The sequence below is a fragment of the Triturus cristatus genome, chromosome 1_2 (genome assembly GCF_964204655.1).
Source record: "Triturus cristatus chromosome 1_2, aTriCri1.1, whole genome shotgun sequence".
Lineage (NCBI taxonomy): Eukaryota > Metazoa > Chordata > Amphibia > Caudata > Salamandridae > Triturus > Triturus cristatus.
In genome coordinates, this window is record NC_140580.1 from 32,861,230 (window position 1) to 32,887,810 (window position 26,581).

A 26,581-nucleotide genomic window follows, 5' to 3' on the forward strand; every position below is an offset into this window, starting at 1 on the left:
CGGGCCCTGGACTAATTGGGTCAGGTTTAAACCCTGTAGAGTGTCTATTAGCTGAGTGGCCTGGGAGCAGGACGGGTTGTCGACATGTAGGTTAAAATCACCGAGAACTAAGAAATACGGATGTTTGAGGGATAGATCCGCTATCTGGTGTATCAATGGCAGCAGAGAGGAGGCTGAGGCATTGGGGGGATTGTATACTAAGATGCCTGCCAGAATGACAGCAGCCGAGTCTGAAATAGTGAAGTACATGGCTTCGATCGAACCAGTGTTCATAAGTTTGCTAATAGTCAAGTGAAAGTGGGATTTCAATATGATGGCAAGACCCCCTCCAGTTTTATTTCCCACACGATTAATGCCCGTGAGAAGATAACCAGGGGGCAAGGCAAGATGAATATCAGGGTTGGAGGAATCTTTTAACCAAGATTCAGTGAGAAACAGAATATTCCAAGCGTGGGAATCAAGAGATGTCCAGATATCACTGGCATGACGAGGAAGAGAGCGGCAATTGACTAAGCCAGCCCTGACCAACAGAGGGAGAGTAGGTCGCTTAATAGAGTAGAAGCGAGGTATGGCCAATTTCCTCATAGGGGGGAGCACCACAGCGCAATGATGGCAGGTAAACGGGCGCCCCTCCAGCCCACACGGATCGCAGCAATAGCGTGGCTGACACATACCCACTCGCAGTTGTAGAAGCTGTTCTCTGGTCCAGCAGAACGAAGTAACTGCAGAGCGGCCAGCAGGGGGACTGGCCCTAGGCCCGGAACTGGCGCGGACGGGCGCAGACGGGCTTGCCTTAGGCGCACCTTCGGCGCGCCAGCGGCGCGCCCGCTACGCCCGCCCGCTGCGCGGACAGGGGGATCGCCTGGTTATAAACATAGAGAGGAGGGTGGGAGGCGTCCAAGATCTGGACCGCTACCCTGCCTTACCCTAAGATGGCGGCGTCTATCCTCAGCGTGCTGCGTCAGCGCCTGAGATTGGACTACGCCAATGGCCACAAAGGAATGAGGATCTTAGTGGATTCACAAGCAGGCACACGGTAAAATCGCACAGTTTAAAATATACACAGTTTTAAAACAATTTAAAAAACAATAGCAGGTAGTCGAGTAGCAAATAATGGCAAGTTAGTAAGCGCCCCCAGCTTCCGCCTCAGGGGAAAATAAGCAATTCCCCTGCTAGCTGAGAGAATTTTAGGGACGCCTTGTTCAACTGATTATTCCAGGTCATGCTATCAGAGACCACTATGCCCAAATATTCAAAGGAGCTAACCCTCTCCAAGGGGACATTATCTAGGACCAGGTTCCGTTTAAAGGATTTACGAGGGTTCATTATCATCAACTTGGTTTTGAGGGTATTAATAACCAAGCCCCTCGCATCACAGAAAGCCGTAAATTTGTCCAGAAGCTTCTGGAGACCCATAGCAGTTTTAGATACCAAAAGAGTATCATCAGCAAACAGCCAAGTAGCTATCTTCTGATTCGCCAACGAAGGGGCATCAGCTGGAGTTGAACATAAAAGGTCGACAATCTGGTTGACATAAAGTGAAAAAAGGGTGTGGGCCAAAACGCACCCTTGGCGTACCCCGCGCCGGATCTTAATTGGGTCGGTAAGTTGCCCCTGGTTGCCCCACCTCACACGTGCAAAGTTATCATCATGCAACCTGACCAAAGGTTCTAAAATTTCGAGGGGCATTCCCATATTCATGAGGGTTTGCCAGAGTTGGTCTCTGGGGACAAGGTCGAAGGCGGTTTTGAGATCTATAAAGGCAAGATATAAGCTGCCTTTGCCCAACACAACCACCTTCCAATATAGCAAGAGAAGGCGAAAAGCCTGGTCAATAGTGCTGGTCTTCTGTCGAAAGCCTGTCTGTAAGGGCATCCATCCAGGTTTGGATTTTAGTTAAGAGCGAGCGACAGAAGACCTTTTGAGCACAATCTATCAAGCTAATTGGGCGGTAGTTGGAGGGTTTAGACCTGTCCTCTTTTTTGAAGAATGGAATCACTTCCGCCCCCTTCCACGAGTCCGGAATCTTTCCTCCTCCGGCAATGTCATTGGTCAGGTTCATAAAATAAGTTGCCCAGTTCGCCCTGTCAGCGCGGAAGAGATCACCTGGGATGCCAACTGGGCCTGGGACTTTAGCAGGTATAATGGCATCTAAGGAGCTCATAATCTCTTTCCTTGAAAATACAATTATGCTACGTTTGGGTGTCCAAGCTGGGGGGCATCCGAAAACTATCGGTAGTGTTACCTAAAGAATACAGCTCATTAAAATGATTGTACCATTCTAATGATGTAATGTTGTTGGCCAGGGGAGGGTTGCGTTCACAATTTGTCTTGGCCACTAACAGCCAGAATTGTCAAGGGTCAGGATGACCAACAGCCTCCTCTAGCTCTTCCCATCTCCCTTCATCCAATAGCTTTTTGCTTATGCCCTGTACCTGTTTATAGGCCCTTCTGCAGTCACGGATGCTTACTTGGTCCCTATTTTTAATAGCTGTGGTAAATCTTGCTCTAGTAAGTCTACAGTCTCTATTGTACCACGTATTTGCTCCAAGGCGGCTACCCCGGAAGGATCTGGTCATTTCCATCTCTCTTTCCCAATGTGCCACTTACACTGTGAAGACCTCTTCAAGCGAATGTACTGGTGACCACAATAGTCATTGATTAGTGCCTTTGTGGCTTGAAATTATTTTTGGGGAAGGTTTCTGAAACATTCAGCTACCATCACATTTATCACCACATATTCAGTGTCAATGTGGGCAGACAATTATCTTGTATCTTCACCAAGCGATTTGGGTGTCTTTTTCAGGTACTGGAGCACTCCATCAGACTGGAGATTATTAAGTGCAAAAAAAAACAAGATAGCAGGCCTTTTCTATCTATACACCCAGGATCGGTAACACATGATCTTATCCATCACGTGCGCCCCAGCGCTGCTCCAATTCAGGAAAGAGTTGAAGACGCAGCTCTTTAAAGATGCTACATTCCAATGCACAAACAGTAGGTCTCTGTCCTTGAACCTAGTTACCTCTTCTATCACTTGCTCACTGTATGCTTGCCTTTGACCCTGTACAGCGCTTCGCTTCCTTTTGGTTATGATTACACTATACAAATACCTCATACATACATACACACACAACTCCACGGTACCCATTTTATCGAACTTAGAAGTATGAATGGGACCATTCTGTTCCACAGTCTGTTTATAACCAGATCATTCCGCTTATCAGCAACCTGATCATTTCCCTCACTCCTTATATCAAATTAAGGTGTCGATATGTTGGACCAGCTTATCATGCACCCAAAACTACTCAAATACTTTAGAGCTTAACATCTGAATGAATCTTCAAGGATATGTCACACCGATAGAGATTTTGCATGCAAGTATTTTATGTGACAATAAAAAAGTACTTTTCTAGCAGTTCTTTCAAGCCATTCACTGAGATATTGAGCACATCCTGCCTTAATTTTGGGTTCTTTCTCTCACAGCCACAAGTGTAACCATTTTGGCCCTCACCCGCTTTTGGAAACAGAAAAAATGAGATGGAGACACAAGATGAAATCATTTCATAAATGCCTAAAGCTTGGAGGGTTGAACAAGGACTTCCACGCACACCCAGGAAACAGAATACCAGGCATGGTTCCTCGGATAACAATATACATTATAGTTTAACAACAAACTAAAAAGGCTATTTTTTGTTTAATTAAATAAAAAAATGTTTTTTTTATAATGCACTGAAAGTCTTGACTTTTTAGGTCTGGCCTTGGGACAGTTTTAGCTTTTTCCTGAACAAATCGCACATAACGTACATCAATGAAGGGGCTTTTGATCACTGGGCAGCAGGCTTCATTCATTTGTCTGTTAAATTGTTGTTCACATTTTGCTTCCTTCCCAAAGAGCCGACCACATGGGATAAAGGGTCAGCCCACTTCACCCATTGTCTCCCTTCACTTTGAATTACCACACACAGCCCGTGCACATTGTTCACACCCACCTAAAAGAGTTTTTTTTCTCTTTAGTTGCAAATCTGGTCCAAAGTGTGATGTGTATTTAATGTATTTTTATATCAACTTTAAATGCCGGCTATTTATTGTCTGCTCTCCTTTTTATTTAAATGTGTGTTATGTTATAAAATGTTTAAGTGACAGATTGTAGCTGCCTGAGAATGGAGTGCTTGGTTTGGTGGTGGTGTATTCTTGTCGCCCTTACAAATAATAATAATAATAATTACAATAATAAATAAAGTGCATGGTGCAACGGAAAGGCTATAGGTTAAAAATATCACCTGTGAAAAAGCTAGACTGGTGAATGCTTCTTTAAATTTAAAATGTTTGTTACAAGCATAAGGCCGACACGTTGAGGCGATGGCATGTTTTCTTTTTTATCTGTTGTGACATATACTTCGAATGAAAAAGTGTTTTAAAAATGAACTGTCGCGCCAGCTTGCCAAGGAAAGAGTACTGGCTTTGCCAATGCTTGTTTGAAACTTGAATCGGTCTTTGGTCCTCTCGGAGTTTGCTGTGCCGTGCATCGGCGGCTCTCGTTACCTTCTCTCACGCTCGGGCAGTCCCTGAAAGTGAAGCAGGCTGGAGCTGCAAGAAACGAGTCCTGGCCTTGAAACCCTACTCTGCGTGCCTTTAAAGCAACAATGGCTGAACCCCCTGCGCCGGGAGAAACGCCTAAATATTTCATCAGGATCATAAGTCAAATTGAATCAATTTACACGTGTAATATCCATTCATCACATTATAGTTTCCCATCCTCTGCCACGCACACACCAGTGTGAATGTGCAAGTGAACATAAGCATTTCTACATCCGGTTCTCAGAGAACCGAAAAAAGCCGTTTGACTGACGACATAAGCTGTGGTTTCCTGAAAAGGGCTGCGGTCACCATAGCCAAGAGCGTGCTCAGCTCCTGGTGAGCAGGGCCGCATGGTTTGGGAAATTTGACATATATCACACCTTGAAAGTGAAAATAAGGCCTCCCATTAATGTTATTGTACAAGTGTGTAAAATGTTAGCCATTGTTCAAAAATTGTCAGTACATACACAGTGCAGAGTAGCTGTAAGTTCGAACAATGAAATCACACACGAAAAGGGGCTAGACAAATCACTGGAACTGGCTCGCGATCTTCGAACACACAAACACCCCCAGAGTCCTCTCTGGCACACAGGATCTCGGGCAAGCGAAGAAACAAGTCAGTTCCCAGACTGCCATGGAGGGAGACGCTGGGGCCAGCCTGAGGCCACACCCTCAGTGATGTGAGGTGTTGTGTACATACACTACTGCCCTCAAAACACAAATAGTGTAAATTCCTCAGATGAGGAGCGGGAACCTTCCCCTGGCTTGTCAGCAAGCCGAGTCCCATCCCATCCTCTGAGAAGCAGCCTGTAGAAAGGGAGAGCAGGTGTCAAGCACAGGACATGTGACCAACAAAGTCCCATCCTCTGAGAGGCAGCCTGTAGAAAGGGAGAGCAGGTGTCAAGCACAGGACATGTGACCAACAAAGTCCCATCCTCTGAGAGGCAGCCTGTAGAAAGGGAGAGCAGGTGACAAGCACAGGACATGTGACCAACAAAGTCCCATCTTCTGAGAGGCAGCCTGTAGAAAGGGAGAGCAGGTGACAAGCACAGGACACGTGACCAACAAAGTCCCATCCTCTGAGAGGCAGCCTGTAGAAAGGGAGAGCAGGTGTCAAGCACAGGACATGTGACCAACAAAGTCCCATCCTCTGAGAGGCAGCCTGTAGAAAGGGAGAGCAGGTGACAAGCACAGGACATGTGACCAACAAAGTCCCATCCTCTGAGAGGCAGCCTGTAGAAAGGGAGAGCAGGTGACAAGCACAGGACATGTGACCAACAAAGTCCCATCCTCTGAGAGGCAGCCTGTAGAAAGGGAGAGCAGGTGACAACCACAGGACACGTGACCAACAAAGCAGGAAGCGAAGCCAGGGATTCATTTGAAAACTACTGACCATTGAGAAAAGCCCTCTTTTTATGAGCTGCTTTTGGCCGCATTGCAAAGATGTATATTGCATGAGACACTACACTGAGAAAGTAGAAGCAGTTTTACAAATGTGTGGTGCGTGCAGGTCTCCCGCCAAAGTCTGCACGAGGCAGCCCCAGAGTGTGGGCAGTACAGACCTAGCGAAAGCGCCACACCCTTATCACAGAATGCCAACCAGCACGTTGCAAGATGCTAAACTCAACAATGCTTGTAGCTATTAATCTTGCAGAGGGCAAGGTGGCAACTCAGTAAGAAGTGAGGTACTTATTAACAGGACCGCAGTGCAAAAGGAGATTGGCAGGCTGGGTGGTAAATACACAGCTGTTTGTGGGTTGGATGCGTGTCAAATGTTTACTGAGATACACAACAGGATGCGGACACATTTACAAAGGCAAACTGGGCAGCTTACTATATATACATATCTACATATGTTCACTTTGGGTTAGTCGCAGGGCATGGATTGGGACACATTGATTGCAGTCATTTCCAAGTATATGTAGGTGAGACGATAATGCAGATGTGAAAGGTTGGAAGGGAGGCGAGAGGAAGCTACTCCCTTAAGAGTCAATTCCAGAAGTAAAGGCCGAAGGTCTCAAAAGTGTGAAGAGTAGGCTTGGCGAGATCAGAAGGTTTGGGTTAAATGAACGAAGGTTGCATGGGGTGCACGTCTTAGCATCTGTAGAATCGTTGATATCTTTAAGACCAGAATGAGTTGTTAAAAGCTGATCCTGTTTGCAGATAAGCATCTTGTCGAGTGAGCATAGTAAATACATAAATATCTCTCATTCTGAGAGTATGGCTCCTTCCCGAGTCCTTCTCCTTCACAACTCGCTCAAAGGAAGCTGCCCTATAGATAGCATCCATTGTGCGCCATGTCGATAACAGGGCGTTATTCCTCCTGGAGGAGATGTGGCCTAGTGGCCAGCGCCGACGACTTTAGAGACTTGGGGGCCTATCTCCAAAACACCACTTGTAACATGCAGGCCTCCGTGTGCCTTAGTTAGTATTATATGTAAATGTATTTGTACTTATATAGCGCACTTCTACCCAGGAGTCTCATAGCGCTGTATTCATACCGCTGTGGAACCCTTCCTGGTTTTCCTGTGAGATATCTACTCCGGGGCAACCCCAAGGTGAAGCCAGGCATCCTAGCGCTGTGGGGGCCGTTGTGGAGATTAAGCAAGCTATTGCCCAGAGGGACCCATGTTTAGAATAGGCCCAAAGGCGAGAATTATCAGGTCCAGGGAAATTGAATCCAAGAGCCGCCGCGGCAGGAATTGAACCCTGGTCCCGGGCCAGACCTCTGTATCAGGGTCTGCCGCTCTAACCATTGAGCCACACTTCTCCACAAAAAAATACATTTGTAAATAAATACCAAGGCATGCATACTCTTATTTTATGGTCAGGAAGGAAACCCTACAGAGTTTCGCGGATGGAAAATGTGCTCCCATTTGTTTGATTCAATCAAAATCGGCGGACAAACACAATCAGTGGCCTCTTTGCGGGGAAATTCTATAAGGATATTATGATTTACTGTTAGATAAAGTCATGTGTATGTTGGCAAATATTACACCTGTATTATCTACAAGGTCTTTCTTTTAAGGTATCATCATTTCCCCTCAAAGAGCTGCTATTTAATGTATTTTACAATCACATAACTTCCAGTGAGGATGGAATAGAGGATTAGGGGACTGACAGCAATAATGGGATTTGATGTAATAACCGCTTTCACGGAGAAGGTGTACTCTCTATTTTACAAGTCTATCCTCCGAGAAGCAGTGAGTATGCGTCTTTCGAACATTCATTTGAGTAATAGAATGGCATACTATTATAATAATAGCCAACAAAACCTCAATAACATAACTTCCCAAAATAAACTCCAGGATCAGTGGAAGAGAATCCTCACATTATTAAACAACATTTGTGTTTTTACCGATAGCTTCAGATTTTTGTGGGCCTTTTAGGGGTTGCAGCTTTAGATATCATCAATAAATGTCAGAAACAGGAACATTTATGAGAATGTTTCTTTTCTTAACTGGTATGCAGACTTAGCTTGTGGATTTCAGTTATAAGGATACCTTTCCAGTTAAATACCTTCCACCAAAAAACTCTCTAATGGGAAAAGTTGCTACAAGGAAATTCCTTAATGGAGAAATCGACGCAGAGGATTTACGGACAAAAAGGCGTTAGAATGGACTTCGAAAAAGAATATGCTACAACAAATTCCTCCACAACGATAATGTACATGATCTATATGACCCTCTCCTAAGTGTATAATATCTTTAAACCTAAACCTGTCTGTAAACCTAAACCTGTTTCTAATCTGCTTATATCGATGGCACTGTAAACTGAAGTTTATCACAAAATATTTCTATTACCTAGACCTCACCCTTACCCCAATTCTAATCTTAAATCATACAATGTTCTAAGCCTTACCTTTAACGTAAAGCTTACCCCTACCTATATTTTTACAGTAACATTTAAAATACCACTTAGTGGTATCCTTAAAAGCTTTATTTAAAAGGTTCTACTTTATAACTTATGCCGAAAAGAATACTTTTTTAAAGGGGGGTTTTATTTTAGATATAGAATTTATTTTCTTTGTAACACATTTTCCTTCTAGTAGTTTCTCTGTACAAGTATTCATCTGTTCAGGTTTCTCTGTAATCACCTTTTCATTTGATTAGTGGCTTGTTGATATTCATAGAACCTAGAAGCCCGAGACCTGATCTGAACTTTGGCGCATGAAAGGATTCAGCACCAGAACTCAAAAAGCTTCTACTATAAAATGTCGTCTTTGAACTTAGCTGCTCCTTGTAGTTAGTTGAGTAGTGTGTTATACCAAAACATGGAAGAAATCAGATGAACTTTTGTGCATAGCTGGACCCACCTGAAGCTGCCTATGGACTATTGTATCATTTTGTAACCACTCCAGCTTTAGCAATAACTTTAGCAACATGGAGAACTCCATATGTGAGAGAGGTGTGGCGCAGCGGCCAGAGCGGCTGCCTCCGGAGCGCAGGGATCCTTGTTCGACTCCCGGCGGCAGCTCCGCTCAGCATCATGTGACTCTGGGCAATAGCGTACTTAATCACCCCCAGTGCCTTGAAACCCTTAATGGGTGATATGTTCACGCTTCACAAATTGCAATTATTATTACCATATAACAGGGACATAGAGAGAATCTGGTGCATCATTGGGCATATCATTGGAGTGCTTAACGGGGTGTGTTTGATCCTGTTTTTTCTGCCCCTGTGGCACTTTTGAAGGCTGCGACTCTGATAGCAAGGGAGCATATTTTAGAGCCATGTGATCTGACTTTTATTGCGGTGTGGGGACACCACTGCCTTGCACCCTTGCCATATAACTAACATGGGTGCAGGATTGGACAATCTTTTGGGAGGTGCACGGCTGTGCCAGTGAGCCAATGGTGCACAGAGACCCCTGAATGCAGGTACAGCCACCCATCACCCACCTGCAGTGGTCCCTGCCCGCTCTTTACAGCTGCTGTTCACTGCCGTCATTGACAGACAGAGCAGCAGTTCGAAACCACCACTCCACTTGCTCTGCTCACTAACGAAGACCAGCTTCGGCTGGGGAAAATATGGGGCATATCAGCAACAACTGGCGATAATTATCGCTAAGCGCACTTAGCGCTAGGATAATTATCGCCGGCTAGAGTGGGTTTTTATCGCTGAGATAGCGTGCTGTTAGCAACGCTTATCTCAAAAGCGATAAAAATCCTAGCGCTAACTGCCTAACGTGAGATTATCGCTGGAAACCCAGCGATAATCTCACGAAATGTGGTGTTAGCTTGTTGATAGGGACCCACAAACTTAGCCATGATATCCACCTTCCATAGGATATCATGGCTAAGTCAGTCCTGAAGTAGGCGTAAGGAAAGTAGCGATAACAGGGGTTATCGCTACTTTTCTTGCCGCTATGCTTCATAGCGTGGGGCTTGATGATAGGAGAAATGTCGCTTAGCGACATTTCTCCTGTCATGTTAGGTCAGGAACGCCCACTTTGCATCTCATTAGAGATGCAAAGCTGGGCGTTAAGATTTCGTGCGCTACTGTAAGGTTTCACACGTTAGCGTGACCTTGCTAATAAGGCGATAAAATTATCGCCGCTTTTCTGCCGAAAACAGCCGCAAAAGCGGCAATAATGTTCTATTGCCGCCTTGCTGCTATGCCCCTATACTTTTTCATAATCTCACATACTGTCACTGCCTTCAAAAAGCGTGTGTCGTGATGGAGCCGGGCAGAGTGCGTGCAATACATAACCCAACCCTAGTTCGTAACATATCACCCCATCTCTCGGGGTGGAAACATTCGAATAAATCGTGCTTTATCTTTACCACAGGCGTGAGACATTCAAAACTCCCTCCTTACCGACAGTAGCAGCAAAATATGCCTCATGCATGGAGGAATACAACAATTCTCCATCCCTTTGTGTAATTACACTGACTTTGTGTTTTTTCATTAAAGGTTCTCGCAGAATTAGTTAGCCCTTGCACCAATACCTACTGAGACTGCTACATAAATATCTCTATCAGGGGTGCTGTTCAATGATGGCCTTTATCGAGTACTAACCAGATTAGTATTTGGGACATTTAGGGGCACTTTTACGTGGGCCTTGCGGCATGTTTGCACCACGCAATGAGGTACATGCACATCACAAGGCTCCCAAGCCATATTCATGAAGCCACACAATGGTTTCACAAGTAATGCTACGCAGCAACATACTCTGTGCAAGGGAGGCGTTCCATGGGCATTGTGGTGGGTGTCCTCACGCAACTCCCATGGTTTTTGATTAATTCCCAGATTTACAAGGACTTGTAAACCTGGGAATGCATCAAAATCTTATGACTCCCAAGGTGAGGTATTACCAGGAGAAATATCTTTATTTCTCCCCGTTTTTTTTTCGATGTATGCTGCATTTGCAGTACACATAGAAAGAGGAAACGCCTCTATGGATTTCTTTTGTGCCTCATGGATTTCTTTTGTGCAGGAAGGTGTCCCTTCCTGCACAAAAACAATCCTGCCTGTAATGCACGTACTCTTGCACCCCGGCCCTGTGTTGGCGCTAGGCTGCCGAAACGCACCAGCACAGGATGAAAGGACACAAATGCACCATATTGGATGAATACTGTGCATTCCTGCCCTTTCCCTGTGATGCAGAGCCGCGCAGAAGGGTAACTTGCTGCGCTGTCCTGTGCCACCATTCTAGTATTATGCCCCTTAGTGTTTTTAATAGATGAAGGCCCAGATTTATCAAGTCTTTGCGTTGCCTTTGACACTGCACAAGGTGACACAAAGACAGCGCAAAAGGATTCAGTAATATTTACAAAGCCATGCAAGGGGCGATTTGTGCCGCCATGTGTAGCTTTGTAAAGAATTGTACCTCAAAACAGCAGCAGCTTGTACTGCGTTACGGTACATTTCAAGTTATGAGGCATTCCATGGGTGGAGCATAAGCGTTCCGCATCACGCACAAAAAAAGGAAAATGCCACTAAGGATTGTTTTTGTGCAAAAACAATCCTGCCTGTGATGCACTGTGGTGCAAGGGGGCCTGCATTGGTGGTAGGCACCACACAGTGCGCCAACACAAACAGAGAGCAGAAATGCTCGATAGATGTGAAAATATGTATCATTTCATGTCCCTCCCCTTCACGCAAAGCAGCAACTTTACTTGCTGCCCTGCATTGCTTGAAAGATCAGTAAAAATTCCGCTTCAGAGGTAGTGGCATTAATCATTACATATAATTTGAACATTGGTTCTCCCTGCCTTTATATGATTTTGCTGCCTAAGATCCATATTTAACATGAACTAGACTGAACAAACATTCTGGAATTCTTCCCTAGGGATGTAAAAGGTAGCTCCAAAGCAAGACAATCCAGCGGCATTCAAACTTGCAAACACCCCTGGTGATGCTCAGCTCAATTCTGTATAAGGTGCTCTACCTTAATATGGACTCAAGAATATTGCAGTAGCACAATTTCATTGATAAAGATTCGAAGATGAAAGTATTGTGAAGGTAAATTTATTTAGGTAAGAATAGGTTAACTCCGCATTGATGTACTTTGACAATATGTATGTATATCTTCAAGGTACGTAGATGTTGAGTTAAGTATAGTAAATCTACACTTAGCTATATTCACTTTCCTTCTCAATATTTTGGTCTTCGATAGTTCAGCCATGATATTTTGGAAACACAATGTTTCGGATGTGGATATTTTGACACACAATCCTGTATAAATGGAAATGTCCAATCAACCCTGAAGTTGGACTTGTAACTAGAACCTTAAGACCTCAGTGGACCATTGGATTCCCCGAAACGGAACAGAATGTTGAGCAGGAACAGTAATCTAGACCACATATTACACAAGCACTCTCTTGTAAGATCAATTACATTACAATTAGATATTTTCTGGAAGTTCACTTACAAATTGCTTGACTCCAGATTATTAAAGTTGTTGATAAGTGGTGCTTGGTCGGTTTGCTTATCTCTAGTGCAATATTTGACTCTTTAGTACACCTAGGGTGGGATTCACAAACAGCATTATTCACAAAATGCCTTTTGTAGAAAGTAAAGTAGTACTACAGTAGTACTACTTACTACAAAATGCAATTTACAAAGCTACAATTATAAATCTCTACCTCGCCCATCTTCCCTTTGGGGAGGTCGTCACGCACTGTTTTACACTTAGTAGTAATTGCAGGAGGGACCAGAGGGAGTAGCTGGAAAAAAGGGCATACTTGAGACTAAATGGGAGTGGTTTTGCGAGGTATAATAGGGGTTTAGGGAGGGACAGGCCCCCATCTGCAAAAGAGTGAGCCCATTGCTATTCATAAACTGCACTGGCAAAGTTACTAAAGCCAAAAAGGACGCAACACAGTATTAAATATACTCCAGCTCAGACCTGGAGTAAGTCTAGCACCATACATGACCAACCATTAGTACTGAAGCAGCCGCTCATAGAAAATAGTAAAAACAAGAACTTAAAATAAAAGGTAATTTATTTTGACTATATATATATATATATATATATATATATATATATATATATATATATATATATATAACCTACTGGCGGTCGCCAGTAGGTAGATATAGTTAGATATAGTTAGGACCTATTTTCCATAGGAAATCCGCAGCATTCTATTTGGAATAAATTTGGTGCCGATTGACTAATCTTCGCAAAATTTTCAAAACTTTTGGCCAGCTCCTATCCTGAAAGTTTCACGGTGATTCGTCAGGCGGGGGCCGAGAAAAAAGGGGGGTCCCAAAATGCATTTTCCCAATGCATTTTCCCATAGGACCTTTAGCCGCAGCTACAGCCCAAACTGCTGAACGGAATTACACCAAATTTGGCAAAGAGGTAGTCCTTAGTTCAGACTTGTGCCTTTTGCTTAAATGGTGTATATCCGTTCAGTAGTTCCTGAGAAAATGACATTTAAATGTACATATATATCTATGGCCTCGGAGGATCCGCGTACCCTAAGCACAGCCTAAGCGCACCCTGCCGTGCACGAGCTGTATTCTAACTGGCTGTCAACACTCCAAATCAGGAAGTGTTGGCAGCCATCTTGTGCCTCGGTAGAACCGAGGCAGAAGAAATAAGCAAAAGAAATGCGAAAAACGCAAAAAGGGGGCCAAATCCCAGGGGCATTTTCAAAAAATAGTGTGGGGGGTCCCAATCCCCCCCACACTGCCCCGGGGACCACCACCCCCGGGGCTTATTAATATTGGGTGGGGGGGGCTCTCAGGCCCCCCAGCCCCGGGGACTGCCACCCCCGGAGCTTATTAATATTGGGTAGGGGGGCTCTCAGGCCCCCCAGCCCCGGGGACCGCCACCCCCAGGGCTTATTAATATTGGGTGGGGGGGCTCTCAGGCCCCCCCAGCCCTGGGGACCGCCACCCCCCCGGGCTTCTTCAAAATGTGGGAGGAGGACGCGCGGCCCCCCTCCTGGAGCCATGTCTAGGCCCTGGGGACCGCCACCCCCCAGGGCCAGCTCCTGCAGTGTCCCGGGGTGCCCACCCCCGGGACACTGTAGTTTGCAATGACAGGGCGGGAGCCTCGCGGCTCCCACCCCGTCATTGCAAACTGCTTTCCTATTTGGAAGAGAGAGCAAACCTGCTCTCTCTTCCAAATAGGAAAGCAGATTGCTTTTCCACAGGGGGAGCAGCATATTAGCTGCTCCCCATGTGGAAAAGCAATGCCGGCTCCCGCAGGACGCAAGGAGCCGACAGGGAACGTGGGAGGATTGGGGACCCCCCCACGGCCCCCAACGAAGAGGGCCACCTCCGGGGGATGGGGTACCCAGGGCTAGTAGTGGCCCGGGAGAGGGGCAAGGCAGCCCCCCTCCAAAATAAAAATTAAAAAGAAAAAAGGGCCCCCTTCCCGATTTTAATTTAAAAAAAATAATAATAATTGGGGGCAGGCCCTGGGGGATGGGATCCCCAGGGCCAATAAATTAGAAAAAGAAGCCCCCCTTCTTAAAAAAAGAAATAAAAGAAACAGGATCAGGCTGGAGGCCATGCCCTCTCCTTGCACCACTCTGCAAACGCGCCCCCTGGCGCGTTTGCAGAGGGGGAACTGATGTCATTTGAGATGTCATCAGTGATGTCACTGACCATGTCATGAATGATGTAATATGGGACATCATCAGCAGTGGATTGCGGGCGCGCGAGATGTAGTTAGTACAACTAACTATATTGGAGGAATTTCAATGGTTTTGTACGAGTGAAATGTCCAGTTAACTATAACACCCCTATAACCTATGGTTTTTTAAGTGAATTTCTAAGGTTTTCTAAATGCTAATTCCTAACTATATCAGGCCTGAAACCTATGGTTTTTTCAGTGTATATGTATGTATATATGTGTGTGTGTGTAATTTAAAGTGATGAATTATGTATAAATAAACCTTAAATAATATTTTATTATTACATATTGCACCTTATTTCCTTAATAAGTAAAGACATATACATTAATTCTGTACATAACGTGTTGTAATTTTTTGTACATTAATATATAAATATAAACAATTTATATTTTGTGGACTTTTTAAAGAAGACTTTAAAAAATAATTTGAATTATATGTAATATATTTAAATGGAACATCGAGCAAGCAGTGTCACAGTAGCCTGGATAGTGCCAACAAATAGCCCAGTGTATGAATAAATGTCCTCTGCCCAGAGTGTTAGGCGGCCTGACCGATTGCTAGTTGCTAGAATTAATTCAAGCACACAATGCCTCACCTTGCTGTTTCTTGCAGCAGACTCCTAAAGTGCAACGTATATGCCCAGACGTGAATCCTGTGCTCAATGTGCCATAGAAATTAAGCTGCCCCCAGTGATGAGACCCGAAGAGGCTGCAACCAGTCTGGGGTTGTTTATGTTTCCTCTGGGAGGGGCTTCACATGGCAGTTCAGTAAGAAGCGTCAGTACTGATTTGGTGGGTGAAACAACCATAAACGGGAATATGGCCCGAGCAATCACCTGTGGATATGTAGAATCCACTCCATAACCTTTAAAAATTGTGCTCCCAAACCCCTCTTCCCAAAACACAAGACTCTCCCCTTGACAACAAAAAGCTGTGCCCAGGTGCTCAGATGGTTGTTCACTAGTGGACACCAAGGGTCCAGTTCAAGTCACGCGGCTCCTGGGACCAGTTTGATGCTCACCTGATCCCTGAAGTTTCAAGCTGGGGATCGATGACAAATTAATAAGTCGGTGTTCACTGTTTATCCCAAATGTGCCTTTTTTCACTGGAGTCTGCATCCAAAATCTACCAGCCACGGTAGAGTTTATTCAGTACAGAGTCCTTGCCCTTTCCTCCTGTTCCTGCATTTCTGATCCTCATCTGGATCTAGCAGGGCCCATAAATCATGGAGTCTGCTCATTAGATCAGCTCCACTCTTTATTTTTCCTGAATGAGCCTTGAGGGAAACCTCTTCCTGCAGTCCTCTTATTGCAGGTGGTCCTTTGCTTTCCAGTTCCTCAGGGTGACCTGCTTCTCTCTCACCTGCGATGGTGTTTTCTTTCAAGTCTGCCCAGTGTTGTTGAGAAGGATTCTCACTTTGGAAGTGAGGTGGAAAGTATTATGGTGCTGCGAGGAAGGGGACTTCACCAGTGGACCCTACCAGCAGTTCAGTTCAATATGGGTACTTCTATAGATTTGCTAAGATTTTAACAATTTATTCCCGTACAAAGGGCCAACATTGACGAATTCATAAACTAGTTTTGCCTATAAAGCTGGGGCTCTGAACATGTTTCCACGATGGCACCCGCAGGGTGATTTTTTTAGTCATCAGAAATAGTATAAGATATATAGGATTTCTGAATCACACATTTACAATTATTCCTTGTTACATCGCCCTGGGCAGGATAAAACATGTGTGTTGACTTGTCCGGAGTTTGCCACGTGGGCGACCTACAGAAGACAAGTCCATGCACTTGCTGCACTTACCTTTTAATGATGTCGGGCTCAGTTTTCACCAGGTTCCGCGATCGATGGCCGAGTCCAGCGATGGTCAAACCAACAATTGTCAACCAGCAGCCGTAATAATTCACCACTACATCCAAAAGGTTCTCCTTCAGGACGGGAAGGACCAAGCAATCCCTCATCCACTCCCTTGGTGACGAATAATTGATAGGGAACTGGATCACCCTCGTTGTCGATCGCGCGCCCTGCGCAGACCCGGGCGACCGCGCGCCTTCTGTACAGGTACAGGTCAGAGAGAAGTAATTAAATAGCCTTTTAGGCCATGCAGTTAACCCAGAGAAGAAGCGCAACCGGATCCCAGGGCAGGAGACGTGGACTCAGATTAATTATTGCTGGCTATGAAGCCAAGTCATTCACAGTTTCCCAGCTACACAACAGGTGTTGTTGCAGGACACGTAACTCAACCTGAAGGGAATCCCTCATTAGCATTCCGCATGCGGACACCTTAAATATTAATGTTCCCAATTTGTTAAAAAAAAACAAGACATCTGCTTTATAAGTTAGATAGGGGAGAGGGCAGCGCCTTGGGGCTACCCACACTAGCAGTGCCCAGGGAAGACAATAGTGCCGAAATAGTACCAGAAGAGCAGATGGCAATACCCAACCCAGCACTTCTCGGAGACAACAGCACTGAAGATGCACAAACCAGCAGACATGGCAGAAATCAACACTGCAATTACACCAGGCATTGCAAATCCAACCACTCTAGCCCTAGCAAGTGGGTGCAATGATTATTTTGTTTTGCAAGCTTATGCCAGAAAAAGAAGAAAAACGGAAACATGCTTGCAGTTAATAATTGATATATAAAAAAGAGCCATGATATATAAAAAAAGAGCCATCGTAGTTACGTTTAATAAAACAATGCAGGAGCTTCAGCGCAAGCAGATGTTCAGAAATCCTTTTTTAGTACTAATAGACATTACAGGAAAATAGGATTCTAATTGACGTCACAAAAGGTACTATTCACGTTAAATTACTATAAAGTAAAGGCACACTTTAAAGACGTTTTACTGTATGCGGGTGGTAAAATTGCCCCAGTACCATGCATTCACGAGATGTACGCAGGGGCCGGTGCAGTGCTGGCTTTAGGGCGGTGCGACTGGTGCCACCCTACCAGATGCCGAGCTCAGTGGAAGCTGTGTATTGAAATATTATACTGGTTTAAACGCACCTGCTGCAGAGTTCCTTATGTGCTCAACAATTTTCGGGCAACAATAAAAATGTTAAGATAACTGGTGATTAATTTGCCTGATGGAGAGAGTGGAGTTTTGTCTAGAGGCAGTTTTGACCCTATATAAAGTAGCCGCAAAGCTTTAATATGCCTGTTGCAAAACACGCGTAGCTTGCAGATCACATAATTGTATGTTATGAGGAGAGCTCAGTGGGTTGCTGTTTTTGTCACAACAATGTTTTTAGGTCTCGCCTGACCCAGCGCATGCGCTGGTCTGGCAAGACATTTTGTGAGGGCTCCAAAAAGTGCTACCAGGCCAGCCTAGAGCTACAGTGCATGTGCGCGGGCGCGCGTGTCACGCTTTACCGTGATTACTTTCACTTTCACTTTCGCGGCCGCTTTGATGTCTGATCGCGATCACTTTTGGCCGCACGGCCACTTTGATGTTCTCCGTGAGGCTTCAATAGATTGCAGCAGTTAAAACAAGCATTGGCATAGCCAATAGGTCTCGCTTTTGGGACCTTATAAGTGTTTAGTTATGCAACTGTTGCATGGCTAAACACTTATAAGGTCCCAAAGGCGAGACCTATTGGCTATGCCAATGCTTGTTGTTGTTTGCAGTTGATAAGTACAGTCCTTATACAGCACAGTCACCTGTGAACTATAATCAAATTCTATTGGCTACTCCCACCATAGACTAACGTGCTCTGTCCAGCAGTTTCATCTTCAGTTTCAGTCCGACCTGGGATGCCTGTAGAAGTCAGTGTCCAATGGGATGCAAGGAAATATGGCAGATGGCCCACACCAGCCCCTTAGCAAATTGGAACGTGGCTTTCAAAGACAGGACAGTGCCATTCAAACACATTAATGCAAAAGCTTAGCCTCTAGCCCATTCCTCATTGGTTGCATCAGCTCGGAGCCAAAGTGGGAGCTGTATAACCTTTGCCTCTGTGCCATTGTACTAGGACACACAGTGCCTTGATACATTGGAAAGAAGGTGTAAACCGAGCGTATCTATCCATCTGCACCGTCACTTCAGACACCGTTCAGAAACACTGCAACGTCAAGATGGTGTCTGTGGCTGAATTCTTGGGTGCAGCCCACATTTTCAGATTGTTCTTAATGAAAGCAAACAGCCTTCTGATGATATCAACCCTGTGGTGTTTTGACACTACTGCAAGAGGTGTTTATCTGAGCAGACATATTTATACTTAAACCCCCCTTAACTCATCTTACCTTTCCCAAGAGGAACTCAAAAAAGACCTGCACCTTCCATTCAATGCTAAAGAACTTTATGCTCTGCTAACCAATCAACAGTTTTCCAGTGGGAATCACAACCTTTCATAGCTCACAACCTACTCCAAACAACCGAAAAGCCTATTGAAGAGCCTTTTTGCACAATGTTATGCCAATAAAGGACGTCTGGATTACCTTTGAGTGGAGCATTCCATCCATCCTTGCAATGGGCGGGCAAATTTCCTTACATCTGCCAGTGTGGATTTTGTGGATCATCGTGATGAGCGACAGGTTCAGGTGTCCAGTGCTATAATTTCCTCCCACCTGTTCTCCCCACCTCCACCCAAGCTATCAAAAATCTCTGTTGTTGGGGACCAAGCAAATTGTGCCCACAAAAATAGAGATATGGGGTTTTCCACTCCAGGTTCTTTGTGGTGTTCAAGAAGCTCAATGCTGGCATCTAGGCACATCTGGATAATTATCAGTGCCACTGATGGATGATTATAATAATGCGATCTATCTAGGGAGGCCGGGAAGGTCCAGCGTGTATTATGCATGGCAGGGAGTGTCCGCTACTGGTTGAGCTTGTCCACTAGCAATTGCTGCAAAGCGATGCCGATGAGGTGACGCATTTACGGAGGAGGTGCAGTTTACTTCTATGTCTATTTCTTGTTTAATGAGCAATCACTCTCAAACACAACCTTTAATTGCAGTTGTTTGGTTGGTTAACCAGACAACGGTGTCATCCCAATGTAAAGGCATTGTTCATTACAATGCTGCTAGACACTAGATGGGGGATGGCTTTCTTCTTCACTCCCAGTCCTCTACGAGAAGGAGCAAGTCATCCTTATCAAGCCATCTCAGACTTCTGTGACATGGAAACCCATAGATCTGTGCAGGTGGCATCTCTGGCTCAGTTAAGTATTTGGATCATGCGTACCCTACCGCACCTGTTCTAATAGCTCAGATGAATACCCTTTTGACGGGTTTCTCTTTGAGAGCCTCAGATGTTAGTCACTACTGATTCCTTTAAATAGAGCTTGAGGGATCACCATGGGCCCTGAGGGACCCTCTCTACAGTTTTATACCCTCTTGCCTCCAGCAGCCCGCTTGCTCCACATGAACTTGCTGCTGTTGGAGATAATCTACCTTGCAGCAAAAGTCTTCCAGCCACCCCTGCATTCATCAAAGATTACCCCAAAATGATGTTTTAAGGCAATAGGCAGGAGGTGCTCAATCACACCGGCAGTGCTTCCTGTTTCATGACCTTTGTAACTGCTATAGGTCAGTGCCTTTGCCTCTTGCCTCTTGGGGTCCTTCTAGCAGCAGCGGATGTAGTAATCTAGTTCTTTAATATTGTAGAACCTATTTGTGGAATGTAACTGCATCATTCAGAATGTGTATTTATTGTGGAACCATAGAATGTACAGGCATTCAACTACCAAGCCTAAGAGGGGATACCAGCACCCTTTTCTTCCTCTTATACTTTATTCCTAATAAACCAGAATTTCTATTGAAGTTGACTCTTGCGAGTTACTACAATTTTTGGCGACGAGGATGGGATGGACAGGGTGGTTAAAGGTGCTTTACAAATGGCCAGCAAAGAAAGGAAGAACTGGGATATGGAACTTGACAAACTGATATAGTCCTACAGGAACACTGTGCACGATACGTGTGGTGAAAGTCCGTTTGGTCTTATGAGAGGGAGGTTTCCCTATTGCAAAATTAATCCAACCTGGATGGGTAGAAGCAAGAAGTATGTATGGGATTGCACTAAGGTCAGAGAATATATTGCAAATTCACAAAGCATACTTTGATTCAAAACATGGTACCAAGAGTGTAATTTTGAAAGTTGGACAATGGATCAGGATCAAAGAGGGAAAGAGAGTTAGAAAATTGCAGCCTCGTTTTTCTGCACCCAGGAAAATCTCCAAGGTAATGCGTAATATGGTCATGCTAGATGATGGCAGTATTCATCACATGAGCCGTGTTGCGATTGCACGACTTCAATCTCCAAACAGTGACAATAATGTAAAGGAAAGGGAGATGGGTGGTGATTATTGGTGGTTAAGTCCTGGATGTAGTTCCAAATCAGGTACTATGCCTGAGTTTGCACCTAACACACCAAATGACACCACTGGTGTTGAGATGGCTGCAAGAGTTGCACCTGATGTTTCAATCAATGAATCAATGTCTGAATTATCGTGTGATTCTACCCATGGTGACTTGCCAACCACCTCAGATCATTCTTGCCAACCTGAACAAACTGGTGACAAGGATAATATGCCTGTCGTCACGAGGTATGGCAGACGAGTTGTGACGCCTAAAGTTTTAAGTGATTTTGTTTGCAATTAAATTCATTTGTTGGATATGTCCTTGTAAAAATATTTTAGTTTATATATAGTTTTAGGGTTGCTAGTTTCTTTTATTATTAAGAAAGAGGATGTGTAGTAATCTAGTTCTTTAATATTGTAGAACCTATTTGTGGAATGTAACTACATCATTCAGAATGTGTATTTATTGTGGAACCATAGAATGTACAGGCATTCAAATACCAAGCCTAAGAGGGGATACCAGCACCCTTTTCTTCTTTTTATACTTTATTCCTAATAAACCAGAATTTCTATTGAAGTTGACTCTTGCGAGTTACTACAGCGGATTTGCTTACAATCGTCATGATTGGCTCTTGACAATCGAATGGTCTCCCTCCTGATCAGACAGTGTATTCTTTTGCTCTCACTCTACTGTTTTGCATCCTGATTGGGTGTGTGTCCCTGAGAGATGCATTGCTGCTGCACTGGTCTGAATTAATGGCCAGCACCCCTGCCTATGTGTCAAAGGCTCTCTGGACACCTACAGCCAAGACACCATTAGACTGAGGAGAAAGACGTCCACAAAGGGAAAACACCCCAAAAAACACTGTCAGACCGGAGAAAAAGAGTTGAAAAAGGAAAAAAATAACAACAGGCCTCCTCCATCCATGCACGCAGGATCTGAAACAACATCCCTGTATCCATCAGGATTTTCACAACCCTGCTCTAATTTAGGAAACAGCTGTAGATGCACCTCTTTAAAGGACACTACAACATGACGCAGTAACAATCCACAAACCAGCTAGCCCTCCTCTCACACGTTGATTGAGGCTTTGCATTTGAGCCTGTACAGTAATCTACTGCTTTTTGGCTATGTTCACACTATATAAATACCACATACATACATACAAGGTTGAGTCATTACCTCTCACTCTAATGTGACACAGAAAATCATAGTCAGACTATTGCCTCCATACATATTATGTTCTACATTTTGTTTACAAAAATATCACCTCACTGAAGTTCATAGAAAATCTACACCCAAGAGGATAATATTTTTATAAATGTTTTTGGGGCACAGCATTTACATCAAACAATATTTCTGACAACAATACTCTGACATAGAACCCTCTTTGTGATTCTGAGTGTAACTATCACATTGAAATAGCCATGTGGTTATGTTATGATTCTGGAAGATTCTTTTTGACTCAAAGGTTCTGTTTTTCAGATTTTATCCATTTATCCGCTTCCTGATTGAGTGAACCACCTACATCAAGAGGACCTGATGCTGCAGCCCTGCCCTCAATCACTCAGCAGCAATTGCCTTCTAAGCTATGCTTAGCTAAGCTACTGCCATTTGGAACTTATGGATAAAAAACTGTTTGTCTTTGATATAGACAGCCTGGGAACTACTACTAGAGCCAGAAATTAGAGCAAGTGTCTGCGCTTTGCAAGTGGTCCTCACTGGCAATAGCTGCTGGTGTGCCAGGTCGGGACGACGGGGGAGGGAGCGGCAGACGAAGACAACCGTAAAATAAAAAGTTAAGTAAAAAAATAAAAGAACTCTCCTCCCACATCGAGCCCCCTAAAACACCGCTCTTATGTTTCTTCCTCGCTGCAGCACGGGTCTCCTGCCTCCCCTGCTGCCAATCCTGACGCCGCTCTCATGCATGAGAGTAGCATCAAGATTGGGCTGAGCGCCCTCGATTTGCTCTACCAGGGGTACTGGGACCATGTGCTGTAGTGTAGTTCCTATAGTACCCCTGCAGGACCTGCACGTTTGGATAACATAAACTGTAGGACTGGTGGCAGACTAACTCTGAGCACCCCCACCGGGTATTTTAGCCTGTTTGAATTATCTAGCTCACAGTGCCACTAGTGTCTCCTCTTATTGGGGAGAGAATAGTTTCTGGCAACCTTAGAACATGACAACCCTGATCCCTCAGGATCGTAGAAACAATGTACTACTTTTTGCTGAGTCACTCATGCTCACTTAGTTTATCTCAGAGATACACCGAATAAACAGTCTGGGCGTTTCAATAAAGATTTATTGAACAGTTGTTGTAGGAGAGTAGGATCTGCCTCTTATGGTTACCCCCACTTCTCTTGTGGAGAAGTGTGGCTCAGTGGTTAGAGTGGCAGACCTCGATGCAGAGCTCTGGCCAGGGACCAGGGTTCAATTCCTGCCTCAGCAGGTCTCTGGCTCATAAATTCCTCTGACCGGATATTCTCGCCTCAGTGCCTATTCTAATCATGGGTCCCACGCTGCAACTCTGGGCAATAGCTTGCTTAGTCTCCACAACGGCCCCCACAGCGTGAGGGATGCCTGTTTTCACCACGGGGGTGCCCAGGAGTGGACACTTCACAAGGAAAACCAGGAAGGGTTCCCTTGCGGTATTTGTACAAGCGCCGGGAGACCCCATGGTGGGTAGCTGCACGCTATACAAGTACAAAACATTTACATTTACTTTTTGCTGATGTAACACTGTTTTTCGACTTTAGTCTGGCTGGGGCCCTGCTATTCAGGACCCCAGCCTAGCTGCTTCCTCGCTAAATTGATTCCATGTACTTTAGGTAACTCCAGATTGGATTCTGGGGTACCCTTGTGAGTACCTAGTATATGGTATACTATGTACCCAGGGCATAGGTACCCCAGAGGTCTACCAGGGGCTGAAGCATGTATTATGCCACCCCTGGAAAGCCCTCCAAAATGACACCACAGGACTGCTACTGCAGCCTGGGTAAGGTGGTGCATGCACCCCTTAGAGAGATATAGGTTCACTATATCTCACCTATCACTGCACATAGAAACCTATCAGTCACCCCTATGGCAGGCCTTATCAATCCTGAAGGTAGAGTGCTTGGATATATATGAGAGTGTGCCCAGGCATGAGTTGAGCCCCTCTGCAGCCTTCTGAATCTATCCTCCGGGGTTGTCAGTGGTGCAGCCTGACCATATACTCTTAAGTGCATTTTAACCCAACGGTAAATGCTAACTTTGGACTGGCTGCATGGAAGCATGTCCTGTTTGGTGTCAAACACCTTGGAATCATACCCCCATACCAGAGGGAGAGACATGACAGCACCAGTATACCCGGTACCAACTTAAAAGAACCCTGGCATCACGAAATGGATGCTGCAGCCACATACATGAGTCTGGCCTCCTGCTCCTGACTCCAGCAGGGGAGGCCTGGACAATAGGTTTCCTGTCGCAGGGAGGTGTCACCACCTCCCAGACAGGCTTTTGTGTATTGGGGCTGGGTGCACTCTGAGAGTGCTTTGAAGTACTGCACTGGGAGCACATTTGGTGTCCCTGTGCATATGCCAGCTCAAACCGGTTCAGGGGCTACCAGCTACGATCGCACACAGCGTCGCCATCGTGCAGCAGAAATGCCCCCACTAGGCACCAGGGATTCATTTTGCTTAAATGAAGCGACCCCTTGGGCAAGGGTTGCTTCTAAAGGGTCTCATCATTTGTAAATGTTTTTTCTGCCCCCCGGGGGTAGATTGGCCCGTCTTTTGGGCCTTTCTGCCCCCAGGGGGGCAGAAAACCCCACTAACCACTAAGGATTAATTATTTTAAATGGAAGCAACCCCTTGGGTAAGAGTCGCTTCCTGATGGGCTCATTTTTTGTGCACGTTTTTTTCTGCCCCCGGGGGCAAAAACCCCACTAGGCACCAGGGATGGTATTTTTTTTAAATGGAAGCGACCCCTTGGGCAAGGGTCGCTTCCAAAAGGGCGTCATATTTTGTGCATGTTTTTTCTGCCCTCCCACCCCGGGGGCAGATCGGCCCATTTTTTTGGCCTTCCTGCCCCCCAGGGGGTCAGAAAACCCCACTATTCACCAGGATTGTTTATTTTAGTGTGTGGAAGCGCCCATTTGGGCAAGGGTCACTTCCGAAGGGGGTAATACTTTGTGGATGTTTTTCTGCCCTCCCCCCACCCCCTGGGGGTGGATCAGCCTTTTTTTTTGGCCTTTCTGCCCCCGGGGTGGATGGGGGGACAGAAAACCCCACTAGACACCAGGAATTTTCTTTTATATGTAATAGAAGCGACCCCTTAGCCAGGGGTCGCTTCCATGTGTATGTATTTTCTACCCCCCCCCCGGGACAGAAATGCCCCTTATTTTGACCTTTCTGCCCAAGTGGGAGGGGGGAGATAGAAACCCTACTAGGCACCAGGGATCTATGTTTTTTGTAAGGGGGCACATTTCTGTCTGCTGCTTTCTGGCCGACTTGGGGGACAGATTGGCCGGGCAGAAAACCCCACCCGATCCCCATTTTTCTCAGCCCTATTTGAAGGCCCATCTGGCAGATTGACCATTTGGGTAGTGACATAGTGTGTTATCATTTTAATTGTTTTATTTCTTGTGAATTGCAATTGTAATGTTTTATTTCTCCTTTGTATTCTAATTCAAGGCTTTTGCTCTTTAGACTGTTCCAGGTTGCGGTTTCATTACAGGTGGTTCTGAAGTTTGTGTAGTTGCATGTGTTTGGTAAAATAATTTTTTTTACTATTTACTCTAAATGAGTTTCATTTCCGTGCATAAATGTGTTTTTTGCAAATGGTGTAATAATTGCAGTAGTTTTTGGCTTCTGTTTTTTGAGTGTCAAAATCTTTTTGCATTAGTGCTCGATGTGTACTTTGTTGTCTTATGAGTAATTGGTTTTGTTTTTTCTTTCTAGTGGGATATCGTTGTTTTTTGCTGTGTCTCTCCAGAGTAGGTGCTGGTGAGTGTATCATATTGTTTTTGAGTATATAGATCTTTGTGCTAAAGCCACACTTTGTTGATTACTTATTTTGCACACAGTTTGTTATTGTTGACTTGTTTCTGAAGTCTACTTTCTTTGTGAGGACTATGGCTAGCCGCAGGATTACTGCTCAGCAGGTTGTTGGTATGCTTTTTGAGTCTTCCTCTGACCATGGTTAAGAGACGGACTCTGCATCTGAGGTAGAGGAGGCAGGGGAAGATTCTAGCAGTGAGTTTTCTGTTCACGAGGACTCATCAGATGATGAAGCCACTCTTAGTGCAGATGAAGTGCCTGTCTTTGAGGAGGACATTGATGTGTCGATGGTGCAGCAAGAGGCATCTGGGTTGCACCGTGGGGCTGTAAGGCCTCCCATTGGAAGTGCTGGCCTCTGGGTTGCCCCAGGCATGGTGCAGCCGATATTACCAGAGTTTACTGGTGTTCCAGGGTGTAGAGTGGATACTGAAAACTTTTTGCCTACAAATGTTTTTCAGTTGTTTATGGACGATGTATTTCTGGCAGAGATTGTTGGGCAGACTAATTTGTATGCTGAACAGTTTTTGAGGGACAACAGTGCCAGCCTTAGGCCCCACTC

At 45.0% G+C, this 26,581-nt stretch overlaps 1 protein-coding gene across 1 annotated transcript in view; it reads right to left on the reverse strand.

The window, feature by feature from the left end:
• LOC146866685 (tetraspanin-18-like) overlaps positions 1 to 16,594 on the reverse strand; it is a 311,267-nt gene extending 294,673 nt beyond the window's left edge. The window contains exon 1 of the mRNA XM_085614475.1: positions 16,483 to 16,594. The gene's annotated coding sequence lies outside the window, so the exon portion shown is untranslated. The remainder of the gene's footprint in view (positions 1 to 16,482) is intronic.
• Positions 16,595 to 26,581: the final 9,987 nt, after the last annotated feature.